This window comes from Haemaphysalis longicornis, unplaced genomic scaffold, assembly GCF_048455015.1.
Source record: "Haemaphysalis longicornis isolate Haplotype H1 unplaced genomic scaffold, Haemaphysalis longicornis Haplotype H1 scaffold_9, whole genome shotgun sequence".
Lineage (NCBI taxonomy): Eukaryota > Metazoa > Arthropoda > Arachnida > Ixodida > Ixodidae > Haemaphysalis > Haemaphysalis longicornis.
The window spans coordinates 65,092,104-65,111,593 of NW_027526460.1; positions in this window are offsets into that span (position 1 = coordinate 65,092,104).

Consider the following 19,490-nt stretch of genomic DNA (forward strand, 5'->3'; position numbering starts at 1 on the left):
CTATTTTTGGACATGAGCAATTCACTAAGACCATAATCATCATAATCATCATCATAGAACCACCACCCGCTTGTAAGCTCCTACCTTGACTTCATCATCAATGGCCAATACAACTGAGGGTTATGTTAGGCGATCGTAACCAATCTAATATTTACGCGAGGGGTTTTGGTTCCGGGCTATGTGCAGCCAACATAAATTTTGTAGGCAGGTACTTGTCAAAAAAAGGGAATTTGCTTTGAAACTCGACAAAGTAATGTGCCATTGATCATCCCGCATTAAAATGATTAAAATGTTTTACATGGCTGTGGTGTTTCGGTCATTGATGGTAGCTTTTGCTGTTTTCGTATCGTGTCGAGAACTGCCGAATTCAAAGCTTCTGCAATCAAAATCAAAGCGCCAATGATCAAAGGGCAAACCACATGAGAGTGAAGCTGCAAGCCTGAACGATCAAAGTGCAAAACTGCCTGCGAGTCCGTCCGAACTCAGACGACAGCAAACAAATCCCTCACGAGAATCCTGGGCACGTCCCCAAAGTGAAACCTCTTTGGGAGGTTTGGGGTTCGTTTATTAGCGACGGAACCCTTCGCTCTGGAACTTGGCGGTGATGGTGACAATCAGACGAGATGGCGCCGATGACCAGATGACAACAAAGAAAACTGTATTTATATTATTTGTACAAGACGTTATTTACAAAAAGAAAACGACAGAGCTATGCTGTCTTACCGTTCGTCTAAATGGTTATGTCCTAGAGCTTATCTTAGCGATCTACCGGTCTGCAGGTGCGCCTTACACCGCAAGAACTCTCTTCCGTGCACTGAGCACGAAGGCTCGCTCTTCTCACATGAGCTTTTTCAAAGCTATCGCCAAGTCTCTCACTTGGCATTTTCCGCCCGATTTCATAACTTCGCGCCGCACATCCGAATCCGATTGTTCAGCCACCCCTTCAAATAAAACAAAGATGGAGCCATACGCTGTCTTATCGAATTTTTAAGTTCCACCCCTCTCCTAAAGTGGTGGTCACTTAAGAGAGGGAAGACTCTGGCAGGGAATGTTCTCACGCCCACGCAGGGCTGTGTGGCTCCAAACTCAGACGACAACAAAAAAATCCCTTAAGAGAATACTGGGAACGTCCCCAAAGTGAAACCTCTTTGGTAGGTTTGGAGTTCGTTTATTAGCGACGGAACCCTTCGCTGCGAAAGTTGGCGGTGATGGTGACAATCAGACGAGATGGCGCCCTTCGGGCAGAATGTGGAGCAACGATGAGTCGCGTGATAGCATCACAGGCGTGCGGCCAGCTAACCAAGACAGCTTTCATCCAGGATGCGTCATTCAGAGACGCTGTGGACGAAATTGGCGGTTCTTGAACTTCAATACGGTGGCCTGTGGAATTAATGGGCAATGAGCCCCCTAGCACCCGCACGTTCTGGACGTACCGTAGAAAAAAATTCCCCCGCATTTCCCCGAGGGGGAGAATGTGAAAGTGCGAATGCACGGTTGTCGGCCCGCTTGCGGCGCTTGCGCTCGGCCCCCGCAGCCCACCGCCTCGCCGCCTTCTCTTCCATCTCTTCCATCGGGTTTGTAGTATCACGTGTACACCACGCAGTTATCAAGCCGCTATAACGCCGCTGAGTCGCCAACGCACGCCGCTGACGACGTAGTTTGAATGCGTTAAAGATATAAGGCGCGTCACTAACACTGATATCAGCGTCGCGTCCGTGGCTTGGTCGGTAGAGCGTCGCGTTGCGGCCGCAAAGTCCTGGGATCGAAACCTGGCGCCGGATGCTGTTTCTTTTTTAAATATAGAGGAGCACTGCGGACGCCGACGCCGCCGCCGGCGGTGGATGGTTTGGGGTCGCTTATAAAGTGCATTCGCACTTAAAACAATTAGTCGCGTGATCGCATCGCAGGGGTGCGGCCAATGAACCCGGAACTGAAGGAAGGAATACGTTTTTTTCGTCCATCGGGATCAGGTATTGGAGGTGGAGGAGACCCACAGAGCCACCGCGACCGCCAGGGCCCGGGAGGTGGACAGGACTTGGCCTTACTCCCCCTGGTCACGCAACATCTGCTCCCAGTGGTGAGGGGAGGAAACGGGAAGGGGGTACGGGTCTTCGGGGCATTCGCAGAGGGAATGGTAGTGAGTGTCGAGTACCCCGCAGGCTGGACAAGTAGCGTCAGTAAAGAGGTGTGGATGACTGTGTGTTGAAGGTGCGTCATCCAATGGAGGATTCGTCATCCACAGACGCTGTGGACGAAATTGGCGGTCCTTACAACTCCATTACGGTGGCCTGCGCAACAAACGGGCAATGAGCCCACAGCTCCCTTACTCTGTGGACGCATTGTAGAGCGAAAACATAGCATCGCAGATGTGAGGCCAGCGAACCCATGACTGAATGTTCCTCATCATCCGTGTCATCCAGAGACGGTATGGACGGAATCAGAGGTTCTTGCAATACGGCTACGGCTGCATGCGCAACGAATGGGCAATTACCCCACAGGGCGTGCGTTCTGCTAGCATCTCCATTACGAAAGGTGTCAGCAGCCCTACAACCCCCCACTCATTGTTGTGGTTCAAAGCGAAGCATTCAAATTTGCATTAAAATGAAAAATGTTTTCACTGTACCAGGATGGCGCAATCGGATATAGATTGGCTTCATAATTCATGAGACCTTGGTTCGATTCCCACTCCGTGTCCCATCAATATAATCGCAAAGTTTGGATTTTCTTAGGGCGTTTTTACAACACCGTTTTCCGTGAGAATAAGCAGGCTTTGCTTTTGAAAGTACTCGGTAGAGTGACCATCATATTCGGCTCGCTCACACCGCTTGCCCCCAAAAGACGGCACTAGATACCGAGCCACCATTGATGTTTACGTTTCAGTAGTTGGCACGGAAGAAAGAGATATATACATAAAGGCAGCGAGAGGTGGGTCATATTGGGTGGAAAGGAACGTAGATCCTTATGCAATCTGGAAAGAGGTAAAAAACGTATGGAATTAAACCAGGGAAGACAGGGTCAATGATTCTACTTGAAACCGATATAGGGTCTGAAAGATAGGAAAGAAGTGAAAAAAAAAATATGATCGCAAGGTAAGATTCCAATCCACGACCTCCAGAATACGGGCCTGGTGCGATAACAGTCCAACTCACTTATAACAAACTCGACTGTAGGGCTGAGTTTGTTCGTTATGTCCAATGTTCGCTACAAGTTGAATAAGCATTTTCTGTGCGTGAAAACGCACACGCATACGGCGGAAGCCCTGACTACGCGTGGAAATCGCATGAATGGCGAGCGGCAATAAGAGGGCGCAGGCTGCAGCCATTCCGGGAACCAGTGGAGTCGGATTTGGGATTCTGGCTCTCCGTGGGCTTGGTGTCGGCTTAGGATTCTGCCCTCTCGTGGCGATATCCGTCTTTTGCGGCACAGCACTGGCTTCATGAGGAAACGCGTGTTAAGGACATGTGTTTCGAAATTAAGAAAGAAAGAATGGGAGTGGTCAGGGCATGTAATGCGACATCAACGTAACGTGTTCATTAACGGAAACAGAGAGAGATGTAGAGAAAGAGAGATAGAGCTCTTTATTAGTAGAAAGCAGAGAGGTCTGCAGGCAAGGAAGCAGGGCGAAAGAGAGGGGAAAAAAGGAAGACGTAAAAAAGAAGGCAACATGGAGTGCTCCGTGGGTCACGTAAAAGTCCAAGTGGACTCACAGGATGACGATGTATAGCTTTAAACTGTCTCCGGAACGCCGATGTCGTGTAAATAATCCCACAGTGCATTTAACACTTTTAGCTGAGATGATGGGGATGACCATCACCTAAGAAGAGCTTTGAATGATAAAAGTGCGTTGTTGAGGCACTCGATATTTTTGGCGAGGTGGTTCCTTTCCTGGTTGTGCGCCGGACAGTCTAATGAAATGTGTTCAACAGTTTCTGGCTAACCATAGTTATCATAATAAGGGTTTCCGGTTTGACCGAGGCAACGGCGGTAGGAGTCCGTAAGCGCTGCGTTAAGGCGCAGGTGATGGTAGAGCGTATCAAGTCGACGTGGGATTCGCCCTGGGAGCCTCCTTCTCAGGTCAGAGTCTCTATGATAAAGAAAAGGGTGATGAGTTTCGGGAAAGTCCCAGAGGAGGTTTTGTTCCTCCAAGGCAAGCTGCTTTGAGTGGATCCCTAGAGAAGGCAAACGTGGCAGGGGGCGGCAGAAAGTCAGATGGGCAGATGAGATCAAGAAGCTTGCGGGATAAGTTGCTCGCAGATAGCACAGGAACGGTGTAATGGGAGATTCATGGGAGAGATCTTTGCACTGCAGTGGGTCTAGACAGGATGATGATCAAGTGTGCGAAGCTGGGCGAGTCGGTAAGGATTCATGATTAGAAACAGCGCAAGAGACAGGACGAGGAAACTGACAAGGACGCGAGCCCGTCCTTCTCAGTTTCCTCATCCTGTCTCTTGCGCTGTTTCTAAGGATGATGATGATGACGACGACGACGACGACCTGATTCGTACATACAGCGCTGCTGCAGGTTCGGTTTTGACCCACTCGTGTGTTCGTTAACAGTGTTTTTCACCACACTCAGGCCGACCTTTCTGTGTTTATTTCATTTCAATAAAATTCCTCTCTCTCTCGGCTTTTCTGTGTTCGTCTCCGTGTGCTCAGCAATACAGCCTCAGCTAAGATTTTTTTGCCGGTGTCGGCGGTCATGTCAAGTGATCAACCTTCCGTTCATGTTGCCGCCAACCATGTCTTCTGTTCTTTTATACCCTGTTCGCGCCCAGCAGTCGCAGGTAAGCTCGTGTTTCGTTCACTTTTTGTTGTATGCCGCTCCAGCTAATTTATTTGAAAGAGTGGGTATTTCGCCATGTCGTCGCTATACATTTAAACGTTATCATCAGATAACCAGAATTCAGAATATAATTCGATGTTTTTGGAAAGAAGAACGCGGAGAGATAAATGCTCCCCGGAAATACGACGTGCCCGTCCATTCGGCGAAAGCCGCCTGTGCACGTCCCAGTTCACTGCTTTCTCGATGCTTTTGTATTCTTTAAGTTTATTGCGGAGCACAAGTTCACTCCAATAGACCTTTTTTTACTGAAAGAATCTTTCATGATGCTTGGTTTCGGAACAGTGTCCGTAAAACAGACTGTGGATCAGATACACCAATTAGGCTATCGACATCCTCCCACTTTCTGCCAGTAACTGTTCATAAAACCTTAAGCTACGTTACCGTTGGCCATTTAAGTGAAGCCGGGCTGCCCGGAGGGACTCTTGTCGAATAGAGTATTGCCCCTATCGACACACCTCCGTTTTTCAAGTGGGTGACAACTTTCGGCGACCGCCAATGCCACCTCAGAGCCCACGCTACAACCCCAAAGCGCCACAATTGTTTGGGTTTCAAAAAACAAAGGCGTAGCTATCTTCCTGCTTTATCTGGTCTCATGAGACTGGTTCTTCTTATGATTCGTAAAGCTGAACAACGATTTTTTGTCCCATGATTACTCCATGCCTCACTTTGGAGCAGAAAGAGGCGCTGTCGCTGTTTCTCCTTAGCTCTATGACAGACTTCAGTCGCGAGACATTGATCAAAACGGATAGCTCGCACATCATATACCACCGCCTTCGTCGCATTTTTAAATGCAACCCAATATTATCGCCACTACGGTCATCTACAAAGCAGAACAGTAAAGAATACCGGAGGCAAGCCATCGGCAGAAACAGGACTGCGAATAAAGGCTGTTACACTGGCAGGGTTGTCAGCTTTCCCTCATAGCTGCAAGGTTTATCTCAGGCAATTACAAGTACTCCTCAAGTGTAACAGAGATTAAACTAAATCTTTCACTTCACCCGCTGTATCTTCGGCGCAATATTTCGCTTTTATGCTTTTTTCACAAATATCTTTACAATGCAGCAAACTCAACGCTTCATCTTAAAGTTGCAACTAACGTTTCACGTAGGGTAAATAATCAACATAGTTTTTCCCGCCGGTACGGCAACACAGACGCATTTAACTTATCCGCTCTTCCCCTGGCTATCAGGCTTTGGAACGGTCTTCCTGATTGATATGTCGCCAGAAGACGACAACGATGATGTGTGCGCGAGAGAGGCGCTGGGTTCTGTGGCACGAGCGCGCCTCACGCGTCGAACGCTGGCCAGTGCTGTCTCCAACGCCCGAACTACTGCCAATGTTCCTACCTCTTGGGTTGTAATAAATCGTCGGCAGCCATCCACGGCTGTGCGGACGCAACAATTTGGCGACGAGGAAGACTACGGACTCACCGGAACTTCACCGGCAGGTCACCGACATCAAGAAACGGAACGACATGGCGACGTGCGACTTCGGTCGGCTACCCGAATTCAGCGGCAGCTCCGGCTCCTGGAGATCCTGGTATAGAAGGCTTCAATTCTTCGAAGCTAACGACATCAAGGACGCTTCCAAGAAACGCGCTCACCTGCTAACGCTGTGCGGGGAACAGACTTACGACATCGTCTGCGCCCTGGTTCAACCCAAGCAGCCCAGCGAAGTGGACTATGATGACATCGTTGAGGTCCTCAAGTCTCACTTTGATCCGCAACCTTCTGAAGTCTTCGGCAGGGCACGCTTCCAACGACGGGACCAAAGGCACGACGAAACGGTCAGTGATTACGTGGCAGCGCTCAAAAAACTAGCAGCGGATTGTAATTTTGGCACCAGCACAGATATGGCTGCGAATCCGTCTATGCTACCACTGGACGTAATGTTGCGAGATCGTTTTGTCTGTGGTCTTCGGAATGAGCAGGTCCAACAACGGCTACTTGCAGAAAAGGACGTGACGTTCAAAAAAGCTTTTGACTTCGCATTGAGAGCGGAAAACGCCGTTGAAGACCAGAAAAACGTGAAGGCGGAATGGAGAGAGATCCACAAAGCCAGTACAAGTACCTGCAATACGGGAAGGACAGGCCGCTCCAGCAGCTACGCCGAGAAGAAGAACCAACGTTGTTGGCGTTGTGACGCACAACATAGTCCAGACACTTGCAAGTTCCAGACAGCTTCCTGCAACTACTGCAAGAAACGCGGACACATCGAAAGAGCATGTATCAAAAAGCGGAAAGAGGTAAGCACTAGGGGGAAGAACAGCATCGGATATCCATGTGAAGGAATTTCGACAACAGCATCAGCCCAGGACACGACTTCTCAAGAGTCACCAAGCAAGGCGCTTTATGAGCTCAACACCTTAATGGACATATCCAGCACCCAGATGGTCATGATGCAGCTACGCGTACATGGCAAATCGTTGACCTTCGAAGTCGACTCAGGTGCAGCCTGTACTCTTATCAGTGAGACAACGTTCAGATCCACGTGGACGAATGACCCACCTCGGCTCCAGACGAACAACATTCTCCTACGCACATGGTCAGGCCAGTCTCTTCCAGTGCTCGGCTGTGCAACGGTAGAAGTAACGCACAAGGGCAAGACTTTTACATTACCGCTTGTGGTAATCAAGGGATCAGGATGTAACCTCCTCGGACGAAACTGGTTTCCTCATTTGGGAATAGAGATAACCGGAATCGACAAGATGATTGAAGAAACGGTGCGACAGTGCTCTGAATGCCAATCAACGCAGAAGAGCCCAACAAAAGCTCCGATTCCCACATGGGACCGTCCCCAGACACCATGGCACACCCTGCATGTTGACTTCGCGGGACCACTACTCGGGCGCACCTACTTGGTTGTTGTGGACGCGTACACCAAGTGGGTAGAAGTCCGTCACGTCCCCCAGACAACATCCGCGGTTGTCATTGACGTACTCCGGAGCCTCTTCGCTACGTTCGGCATTCCACGGAAAGTCGTCTCGGACAACGGAAGAGCCTTTATTTCAACCGAGATAAAGCAGTTCTACGCATCAAATGGCATACAAGCTATGACGTCACCAGCGTATCATCCTGCAACAAATGGGCAAGCAGAACGATACGTGGCAGAACTGAAGACAGCCCTCTTAATGGATAGACACTACTCCATACAGTGCAGACTTGCAAGGTTCCTGTATCGGCAGCACACGACGGTGCACACAGCCACAGGAATGACACCGGCGAGAGCGATGTTTGGCCGCGAACTTTTATGTCCCCTCGATCTGCTCAAGCCAGAGAAGGAAACGCAGACCTCTGATCACCAGCCGACGCTGAAGCAATCACGTCGTTTCGAAGAAGGGGAAAGGGTGCTCATACGACAGTTCTTAAGAAAGCCAGATTGGATTGAAGGCGAAATTCTGCGACGCGTCGGACCACGATCCTGGGTGGTAAAAAGCTCCATTGGAAAGGTTCGCCGTCATCTGAACCACATCAGGAAAGCGAGCCAGAGCAGGACGCCCACGGACTGGAGCACAGCAGACGATTTCGCTGACACAGCGCAAGAGATGCCGTCGAGTTCTGCTGTTCCACTGATACCGGACTCGCTGGATACTCCAGATGTTTCCTCCCAACCATCGACCTCAACGTCTCAAGCAGGGACCACCCGGCAACTGCGACCAGCCGAGGCTAGGCGGCCTCCAGATCGCTATGGAGACTTTGTTTACTGTTTTCTCTAAGGGGGGAAGAATTGATATGTCGCCAGAAGACGACAACGATGATGTGTGCGCGAGAGAGGCGCTGGGTTCTGTGGCACGAGCGCGCCTCACGCGTCGAACGCTGGCCAGTGCTGTCTCCAACGCCCGAACTACTGCCAATGTTCCTACCTCTTGGGTTGTAATAAATCGTCGGCAGCCATCCAAGGCTGTGCGGACGCAACACTGATAATATTGCCGCCGAATCTAAGCACGATGTATTCCGTAACCTTCTTCAAGCTCACTTTTTCTCGTAATATAGTTCTGAACTGTTATTCACTGCATTATGTAACTTTTGTGTAACAATTTTTTTTTTGCGTTTGAAGTGTGTGTTACTGTTTGCCTGTGTTATTTGAATTTGAAGGATGTTGTTCTCTGTTAGCGCAAGATATAGCTCTTGTTTTTCTTGCACTTTACGTTCGTCTAGATGAGCATTTGCTGCTGGTTTCATGTCTCATTTTGTAACTGCCTTTATTTGTGCCTTATACAATTCCTGTTAATTGTGCACTTTGTTACTTGTAACCCCCCTTACTCAATGCCTTGTTAGGACCTGTAAGGTATTTTAAATTAATTGGTACAACAAATATCCCAGTAATCCTTACGATTTACCATTCCGCTTTTAAACACCAATCCCAGTTCGTACCATGCTCATTAAAATACTTGCCTAACTCCACCGCCAACCTATATAGGTAAGCCGAGAAAATATCCTTCCTTAAGGTTTATCCATCGGACGAACCATGCACCCGAGGCTCTTAACGATGGTGATGACACGCTGTGACGATGAGAATTGTGCGAGGTATACCGTCGGATAACCTCTTCACATGCACTAACAAATTATATTCTGTAAACAAACTGGAATACCTCTTCACTTGTGCCAATGAATTATTATATTCTATAAAAAAACTGGAATACCGATGCGATATCTTCATTAGCACCCCACCTGTGCTTGGATGCGTACGCTAGCCGCAGAAAGAAAAACATTTACTGAAGCTCGCATTCACGCGGAAGACTTCAATAGCGGAGCTGTTGTAGCTGATCATTGACGGACAGAAAGCTCTGTTTTAGTATCGATGTGGTGTCGTGGTTGACATCACCGGCATGGCATTTAAATAACCTAATATTGAGCAAAGCCAGAGTGAGGTCGTCGTTTTGGTCGACGTTTTTCTACGTCCCTATGGAAGCGCAACTTAGTCTCTAGCGGATGCTTTGCTCGCCGAGTCGCTCGAAGCGTGGCCTGTTCCTTGGCCATGCGAACTAACTGTGGCCGGATCATGTGTAGTCAATGGTCAGCTACAGCAGCTTTGACATTCAAGTCGCAGCTCTTCTACGGTGCACAGCGCACGCGAGCGACGACACGAGGGCGAATGAACGAGGAGCGTACGCTACGACGTGTCTTTCTCGTTCCGAGCCAGTGTTGCCACGAAATGGCAAACACTGCAGTTTTTTTGTGGCCAGTGCTGGCCAATCTACGTAAGTGGGTATTCACGGCTGGACGAACGTGCGCTCGAAGTACGCGGAGAACGCTGGAGTTTCTTTGGCCAATATTGGCCAATCATCGTATGTGGGTGTGCTAAGCTTCACGAACGTGGGCTCGAGGCACGCATGCACGAGCGCTTGGCAATTTCTTGGTATTTTGAAACCGCGGATACCACACAGAAACCACTTGCTCAACAACTTCGCTGTTAGATTTCATTGGGAATTTACGTGCCTTTGAGGCAAAAGCCCAAAGATTTCCGAGATCATGTTTTCCTCTCTTTCTTCGCTATAGTTTCTTCGCCTTAAGACGATGATTACTCCGACATGTAGAAATGCCACAGTTCACGAGGAAGTTTCCCCTCAGTCAAGGATCCGCCCTGCGTGCACCGTTCGTATAGGTGTCCTCACATGCTTCTTTTACCGGGCACGCTAAAGGCTAATTTTTGTTTCATTCCGCCGAAGGGCTGAGATTGCGCTTTTTTAAAGATGATAATGTTTCTTCGGCAACCTAAAACCAAAAATATTTGTCCTGCCTGCCTGTTTGCCCGCCTGACCGCCTGCCTGCCCGCCCACCTGCCCGCCTGCCCGTCTGCCTGCCCGCCCGTCTGCCTACCTGCCTGCCTGTCCGCCCGCCCATTCGCCCACCCGTTCGCCCGCCCGCCCGTTTGTTTGTTTCTTTGCCCGCCCGCCCACCCAACTGCTTGTTTTCCTGCCCGCCCGCCCGGCCGCCCGTTCGTTTGCCCGCCCGCCCGTTTGTTTGCCCACCCGCCCGCCCGTTTGTTCGCCCGCCCGTCCGTTTGTTTGTATGGCCGTTTGCCCGCCTGCCCGCCTGCCTGTCTATCTGCCCGCCCACCCACCTGCCTGCCTGCCTGCCTGTCTGCCTGGCTGCCTGCCAGCCCGCCTGTCCGTTTGTCCGCCTACCCGCCCGCCCGCCAACCCGTTCGCCCCGTTGCCCGTCCGTTTGTTTGTTTGCCCGCTCGCCCGCCCGTCTGATTGTTTGCCTACCCGTCCGCCCGTCCGGCCGCCCGCCTGTCTGTTTGTCTGCCTGCCCGCATGCCTGCCTGCCTGCTTGCCTGCCCGCCCGCCCGTCTGCCCGCCCGTTTGCCCGTTCGCCCACTTGCCCGCCCGCCTGCCTGCCTGCGTGCCTGCCTGCCTGTATCTCGCTCAGTCTCGATTCAGCCTTCCGGCCAAAGGCAAAGGAAAACTTGAACGATAAGTAGCCGTCGTTGCTGTCGTCCGATAAAGCAAATGGTAACAAAATGGCTGCATCTGTAAATAAATATTTCTTCTTTAGCTGAGTACCAACAGCAGCACCAACTTACCCAAAACATATGCTTGTGCAGGCCAAATCACTGCCAAGAGTCACACACGTGAGTGAGCGTTTCATTTGGTCAGTGCGCTACTTGCTTTAAGTGAACAACCAAACAAGCTATGACAGTTTTTGAAGAGCTACGCGGAGCATGCGGACTTTCCTGCGGGTATACCGACATTCAGCTGATTTAGTCTGATACATTTTATGGCAGCGTTAGTTTTTACGAAACATTATTACCTAGCCCAAGAGAAAACCGGACGTAAGAACACAGGACAAGTGCCGTTGTTGCGTCTGTTCTTCTTACCTCTCTTCTGCTGTTCTTCTTATGACCCGTTTTGTACTGCGCTACAAAAATGTTTAACGACCGTTACCAAATAGCCTCCCTCAACGCTCTGACAACAGAGCTTTCTTTCTTTTTTAACAAGAAAGTGTTTTATTCCAGGATATACGGACTTCACTGACGCCATATCTGTCACGAAAATGACGCCAGTACAACGGACCATGCGGCCCGTAGAGGTGCACCCCTGCACACAGGGTTTTATTACGGGGAAGCAACGTTTAGTACTAAAGAGTAGGTTACACTTAGTGTTCTTCGTTTTCAGGTTTTATATTTTAACGCGAAAGTGTTTTATGCCGGGATACACGAAGATTCCATTGACGTCATATCCATCACGAAAACGACGCCAGCAAACCTTTGCCGAAGCTACCCACCAGCAGGACGTTGCTCGCCAAACGCACCCGTAAGACCGCCGCCGACCAGCAAATCATGCTCAGCTGCAGATTTCGCTGCACATTTCACTTTCGTGTTTTAACGATTCCTATGACAGAGGAATCAACATAAATTTTTTTCGCTTTGTGTTTTTGCCACGTGGCATATGATTGGAGGTTTAAAGATGGGAAGAGAACAGAAAGTAGGAAGGCAAGAGAAAGAGAAGAAAACAGAGAGAGGCGCTGCAAAAAAAGACATCCCCCTCGCGAGGGGCACGATCAAATGCACAGCATTTCCGAGGGGGTGCGCCGGCAAGTCGTATCTCTCGATCGCGGGACCCGTGTCGCCATTTTTTGGAGGCGCGGGACAACTTGTGGCGCTTTCGAAACAAACGAGAAATGAGTGAAGGATATAAGGCGCGTTCGGTGCATCGAAATCTGTGTCGGCTTCGTGGCTCGGTCGGTAGCGCGCCGGGCACCTTGAGTTCCGCCCGCGGCGTCATGGGTTCGAAACCGGGCGCCGGAAACTTATCCTGGCTGCGGACTACGACAAGGCGCGCCTGCGGACTACGACAAGGCGCGCATGCGGACTACGACAAGACGCGCATGCGGACTACGACAAGACGCGCATGCGGACTACGACAAGGCACGCCAACGCCGCGTGACATTGTGAGTTACTGAAATGCTATGCATTTAAAAAACAGAAAACCTATTCTAACATTGTGGTTTGTTTCGGATGCTAGCCTGGCTCTCAAGGGCCGGTCGTAGATTCGCTGGCCACAGATAAATGGCCGCATATCAGCTCACTTCGCAGCAATTGTCGACCAAAGGCGAGAGCTTTCTGACGTCTTAGCCACGTAAATGCCTCTCTCCTCTTTACCGTCCACCTCACACGCTGTTTACCTCTGGTTTCTCTCCACCCACAATAAAAACATTAGGGATTGCTCAAGCCAATCCGATTAGGTGGTGTTCCAGTGCTCGCGCCATCTGCAGGAACCTTTTGTTACGCTTGAATTTGGAACGCTGCATGAGATTCAAGCTCGTCGCCCGCTTTTTTTGTTTTTCTACGACGAAGTGTTGCTTTCAAAGCATGTGTTTATTTCCCACACAAATATAAAACACTTTATTTTAAAATAAAACACCACCGCGAGTACAGGGTCTGCATTACTGTTTTGCCTCGAATATGCCTGGCGTGTTCATTTTTCGTGATGGTTATGAGAAGTATGAATCTGTATTGAAATATGGTGGTTTGAACAACTTATGATGAACAATATCTGTCTTACAAACTACCTTCCTTGCTAAATTTATTAAGCCATGAAAATTTTCATCCGTCGTTTAACCCCAACTATCTCATCAAAACCTTCGCCCAGCTCATTTCATCTCGGGAATAGTATATGCCTCGAATTTTGTTCCCGTTTATTTTAGATTGATTCTTTTAATGTTCATGTCACTTCATGACTATGCCTATGAACTTTTCTGTAGTGTTTGAGCATTATGTTACAAAACTTTTGTATCATTCTGTGGTACGTAACACTTGTCAAGTTATTTGCACTCATTGCTCATTAATGATCATCATGCTGCTGTTTGCTAACTTGTAACGGGGTTCGGACCTCGCTGCTCGAACTTTTAGTCCCGTATTCGTCCTTTTCAAATGAAATGAACCTGTTTGTTTGTTTAGGAAAGTTTTGTCTATATAATTCGTCTTTATATAGAAACGCGTTGATTGGATAGTGAGACATAACTCATGGAACTCTAAAATGGAAAACATTGAAAGAGATATAACTGAATCTTTATGTATTTGTTAAGGGTGTGCTCGACTGTGCAAGAAATCCTGAGGTCGACAAAGCTCATGGTGATTGTCGGGAGAGGGAGCGTTTGTGGGAGAACTGGAGGTTGCTGCCCGAGTACCTTCGGCACGTTCGGAATAGGGGGCATTTCGTAGGGGGCCCCGGCAACGTGCTATCCCCAAACTCCAAATACACCTACAAGCAGAATGGCGGCACAGAGGAAAAGCACCAAGATGAGGGGTAAAAAGCTGATGTTTCCATAACGGGTTGTCTATGTCGAAGTATTCGTAGTTGGTGCAGGAATTGTGCTTTGATTTCCTGGACGACCGGTAACATTGAGTGTTACTTGGTTGGAAGCCTCCGACCTGCAGACATTGGGTATAAGGACAGCAGCGGAGAACTAGCGTCAACATACTATTATTGCTAGGTTTACGGCATAATGGTAAGATTATAAGTAAAGATAAGAAAAAGCTGCTCTTGCGTTATGATGTCTGTATAAGTGTTGGCGGTTTTTACTTCTATAACGAAATAAAAAAAATGGATTCCATCCAGCATATTCTCGCCTGGTTGGTCACATTAAGCTTAGAGGATGTTGTGAGCAGATAAAGGACATAAGGGTACGTGAACAATGCCAGAGTGTGAGAACACTTCGGGATTCAGCAATCCCATAGCTGTTTCATGTCAACGTAGTGAAGTCTTGTAAACCTTATTCAAATTCAATACGATAGTTGTTATCAAAATTTGTTTGCGCACATTCAGAGGAAACTATTTTTGGTCAGGATATCTCCAAACGTGACAAAACATTTCTCCAGTTTTAATCCCTGTAAAGCATTCAGAAAACGGCTTCGCACAAAATTCCATTTACAACTTTTCACTAGCTGAACGTATCAAATTTTTGACACCTTCCTTATCACAAATTATAAACACAACAAGAAATATATGAAGTCTCAAACATCACAAGCAATATATGAAGTCTTGCTTAGATGAGGGGTAATTACATTGTAATTTTTGGTTTGGAGTGATGGCATTACGTGGGGGCATTGCATTCTCCAGTATCGCAACGAACGGAATGCCATCCATCCATCCACCTTTCAACTGAGCTTGTGGATGACGTGATCGTAAACTAGCGGAATAATGAAACGTGCGAAAAAGGTCGAGGACGATGACGACAATGAGAGCACACGTTAGGGCAATGCGATGGCACTCGCTTGTTACTAACAAGTGCTTGAGTGGCAATTTGAATTTTCGTGACACGCGGCCGTTTCAAGTATAGAATGCCGCTTGGTTTATGATTAAAACCGAAGAAAGAATACTTTCCTACACTCTCCCAATAGTGGCTCGAAATTTGGGACAGATAGTGTTTGGGAAAAAGTCTTTTCAAGCCGCTTAAAAGAAAATGATAGAATGAGTAAAACGGTAAAAATATTCGCCAGCTTACTTCTTTGAAAATGGGCGCTTAACATAAGCGCAAATCGCTCGTTGTTGAAGTTTATAATTTCGGTTCATTTTCGTTCTATTTTTTTCGCCCGAAGCGAATCGCAACACGCTTCCCATAATACATCCCAAGCTCAATGTGGAAAAGTAGCCTCGCTGTCGCATGCGCATTCTGTGTTTTAGTCACTATACAGGTTACTTGAAGGAAGTTTGCAAGAAAATGGTGCCAAATGAAGAAACCTTTGGAATGAATGCGACATACATTTTGTATTCAAACCAGTATATTGTGTAAAATCGTAGTTTTGGTAGTCGCTGTCCAATCTGGAGAATGATCGACGCTGCAAAGAAAAAGTAAAAGCATGCGAGTGATGCGCTGGGATTCTGACGCAGGTCACCAAAGTTGGAGTACAGTGCGCTACGCCTGCGCCATCTCGCACGTTGCCAGCAACAAAACAGTACAACAAATGTTTTTGTCATTGTAGTTGTTACTTTTTTGTGGCGCATACCCTTTGAGGGATTGACTGGGAATGACGACCTGTGAAGATCGATTATGCCGGTTTCACAAAAATCCCAAATCAATGAACTGAAAGCGTAAAAGTTGTAGAATGGTACGTGCCGTGTGACAGCCCAAAGATACGCCACGTGAGCAGAAGCAAAGAAGCCGGTTCGAGCAATTAGCACAAAAAAGACAAAGACGACGCGCATGGGAATGAAGGGAATCAAATTTGTGCTCCGAGAATATTTTTTACATCTCCGTGGCCTAAACGTATCTCCCCCCAAGTGCTATTCGTTCAATCATGCCCGGATTGTATTTCTGTTAAGTTATATGAGGTTATTCTGGTATCCACAATCGAGCGAGAAACTGAGTTTTACTTTCAAAACCCCTTCCCTTCCGCTGCAAAACTTCTACCACGCTCGCTATTAGCCGCTATTTTAAATGAATATTTATTCAAGTATCCTGCTTCTTCTGTGATTTATACTGATGCATCTCAAAATGGCGAGAAAGCTGGAATTGGCATTTTTTCACAATCATTAGATTGGAGTTATTCGCTGCGAATGCCGGATTACACACCCATTTTTATGGCCGAATTTTTAGCAATAGCTCTCGCCCTATGCAAAGTACCGCAGCATGTATCAAAATCATCATATTATCTGATTCGATGGCAGTTATATCAGCATTAACTTCCTCTGCGGACTCTCCATTGTACCGCACACTATTATTTTTTGTTCCCAGGCACGTGAAGGAGGTACGCTTGTCTTGGGTACCTGGCCATAGGGACATCAGGGGCAACGAGCAAGCGGACCATTTAGCTAATGTCGCTGCCACAGCTCCCATTCAATTCGTAATTCCTAATCTGGCTCTATTTACATCTGCGAGAATAATACGATATTGGCATTTAGACGCCACCCCTTCCGATTCACTTTTATCATTTGAAGAGTTCCAACATCTAAAGTTCGTGTGGAATGTTCATTTTTGTGGCTCTCGGCAATGCGAGGTGACCTTCACCGAGCTGCGCTGCAGGGTTCCAAGGCTTAATTTCTATCTGTTCAGATCAGAACTTTCACCTACAGAACTATGTGTGCGGTTCCAGGTCCCCGAAACAATCGAACATGTTTTTCTCGACTGTCGCCGTTTCTCAACAGCTCGACAACTGTTTTTGAAGGACTCTATTGAGCGGATGGGGTTGACCTTATCGATAACACTTATATTATCTATTGGCGTATCAAAGCTGGGGTTTGCAAAAAGGGATAGATATATAACTGCATTCAAAATTTTCTTTCTGCCTCAGGTCGTTTGAATTGCTAAAGGGTGCTGATTAATGGGTAATTCGGGTTTCATTCACAACGAAGTTTCCTTTTACAGCCTCTTCCCGGAAATAAGTATTTTGAAGTCCCCACGTACTTAACCGGTTTAGCCCTGGTCAATCCCCTCTTCTGGGTACGGGCCGAAATACTTGAGGACATCTTCATCATCGTCATCAACGGTGTAGCGGTAGAGAAGTTATTAATATAAATGGACAGGTTTTTGCCTTCAAAGCACGTAAAGAGATGCAACTAACTCAAACATTTTTAGCGGAACTAAAGTGCCCGTGAGTTCCTGGCTAGCAGCGAGGGGAGTTAAAGGCGCAGAATTTGTAATTTTTAAAAGCACAGAAAACAAAAGACAAGTGCAAGGATGTCTTTATAGGGGTTCTTTTTTTCGGCAATTTTATGAAGCCGTGTCACGGAGAACCCCGTCTCGCAAATACCGTTTGAGGGCACGCGGCCACTGGAGCGAGCAGAAGAAGAAGCAACAAACAAAAATAATGTACCTAGTCAGTAATCTAGTTTAACGACTGATGTTTGGCCGATCCCCTTATTGGGTATACGCCATTAATATAAGGAACAACAACAACAACAACAACAAACAGCAGCCATACTGCGTCTGCGACTCCGCCTCCCGGAATAGGCTTCGACTTCTGAGGACCGGGACTGCATCGACTGTGCCGGAATGATCATCAGGTAAGGAAAATAGGCGTTCAACACGCCCCTGCCAGTAACGGTCGGGATTACCGAAGTGCAGGAATATATATGGGAAGATGCTACATCCTGATCTGCGGACGATTGCATAAGCCTAATTCAAGCGAAGAGAACTTGTTATTTCAGCTTTTGCAGCATGCCGTGACTGTTCTCCGACGTTAAGCGTTTGACAATTAATCCTGATCGCCCTCCATCTCAACCAATAAAGGAAGGTGATGCCTCTTTTCAGGGAGGTCGCAACGCAGGCTTCCTGTACGCACGCAGCTGAGAAATGATACCCATCGCCCTCAGTACTGGGAATAAATATCGTAAACTTGTCACTTTCGTCTCTCGTGGTCATCGTTCCGGGAGTTTGTTATTAGGGCTAAAGTTACATAGGTCTCATTGGAAAACGACACTGAATGACTCCGGTGTCGTCACGATTGGTACAAAAACCGACGAAAGACCCCAAGCGAATCAAAGTAGGCGAACCACAACGGATGATTAATGATCACAAAAAAATTAATTAGTGATTACTGGTTGAGAGTACTCCCAACTAAAGGGGATTAGGGTAGATTGAACTTAACTACGGAGGAATAAATATTGATTAGTGAATGATAGTAGATTTTTGAGGTGGATTAGGTTGTATTAAAATCAATTTGTAAGAATCAGGATAGTTTATACGTGGATTAAGATGGGTTATGGTATAATAAGATAGATTAACGTGGATTATGCTATATATTAAGATGGATTAGGCTGGAACAAGACAGATTGAAGTGGACGTTAAGGCTTGGACAAATTGATTCATGGTTAGTTCAGAGTTTATGGTTGCCATTTTTCTTGTCCTGTGTATCGTCTGTTCTGCGCTGTTCCCCTTTTCGTCACTCTGTGGAGACTCATAACAGCTAGTACCTAAAGGTTTTTGTGCGCAGTTTTTCAGTATTACATTTTACTTGACTTCACAGAATACTTATAAGCGGCCACCACAACGGTTACTTTTGTACTGCTTTACACTTTGAACCAGGTAAGAACGTTGCCTTGGCTTTCTTTTTTCTTTAGGATGCTGCTAACTGTTGGCGCTTGGATGGTCATCCTAGTGCTCTCCCATGCCGTGCCACCCACTGCTGGGGAGGTAGACCCTGGACCCACCGACATTACCGTCCCAGCCAACGCGTCCCTTGAACTGAACATTTCCCACGTCGGCATCCCAAAGGTAGGTCAGTGCGAACCACGCTCGCAATAATTGAAATCAATAGTCAGGCAAAGGGGTACAGTGCATTCAGCACCCGCCCAGTGCCTGATGGTTTGGATACCGCAGACCGAGTACCGTCTCTGCCGCTGTAGTTCAAACTGTTATTCCTTCCGCAAGAAGCTAGAAGTGCACGGTGTTAGATGCCTCTACTTTTTTAATGAAGACGAAAATAACACGCTCGACAGAAAGGCTGGGTGTGGATAAAGGTAAAAAATTATAACTTTCACACAGAAAAACATCACACATCTCCACCCCGTGAACGATGCCGAGGGTGCCAAGCACTGGGACGCAAGTTGTGTATTGCCTGTGTGATGAGCGTCATCGTCCTTGCGTGCTGATGCATTCTAAGTTTTAAATGATTTTGAGGTGCCTACACGGCTTGTATAGTGTCTACGGAGTTGAAAATAAAAAAAAAATGAGGCAAGCTCACACTAATGCGTAAGACTTAA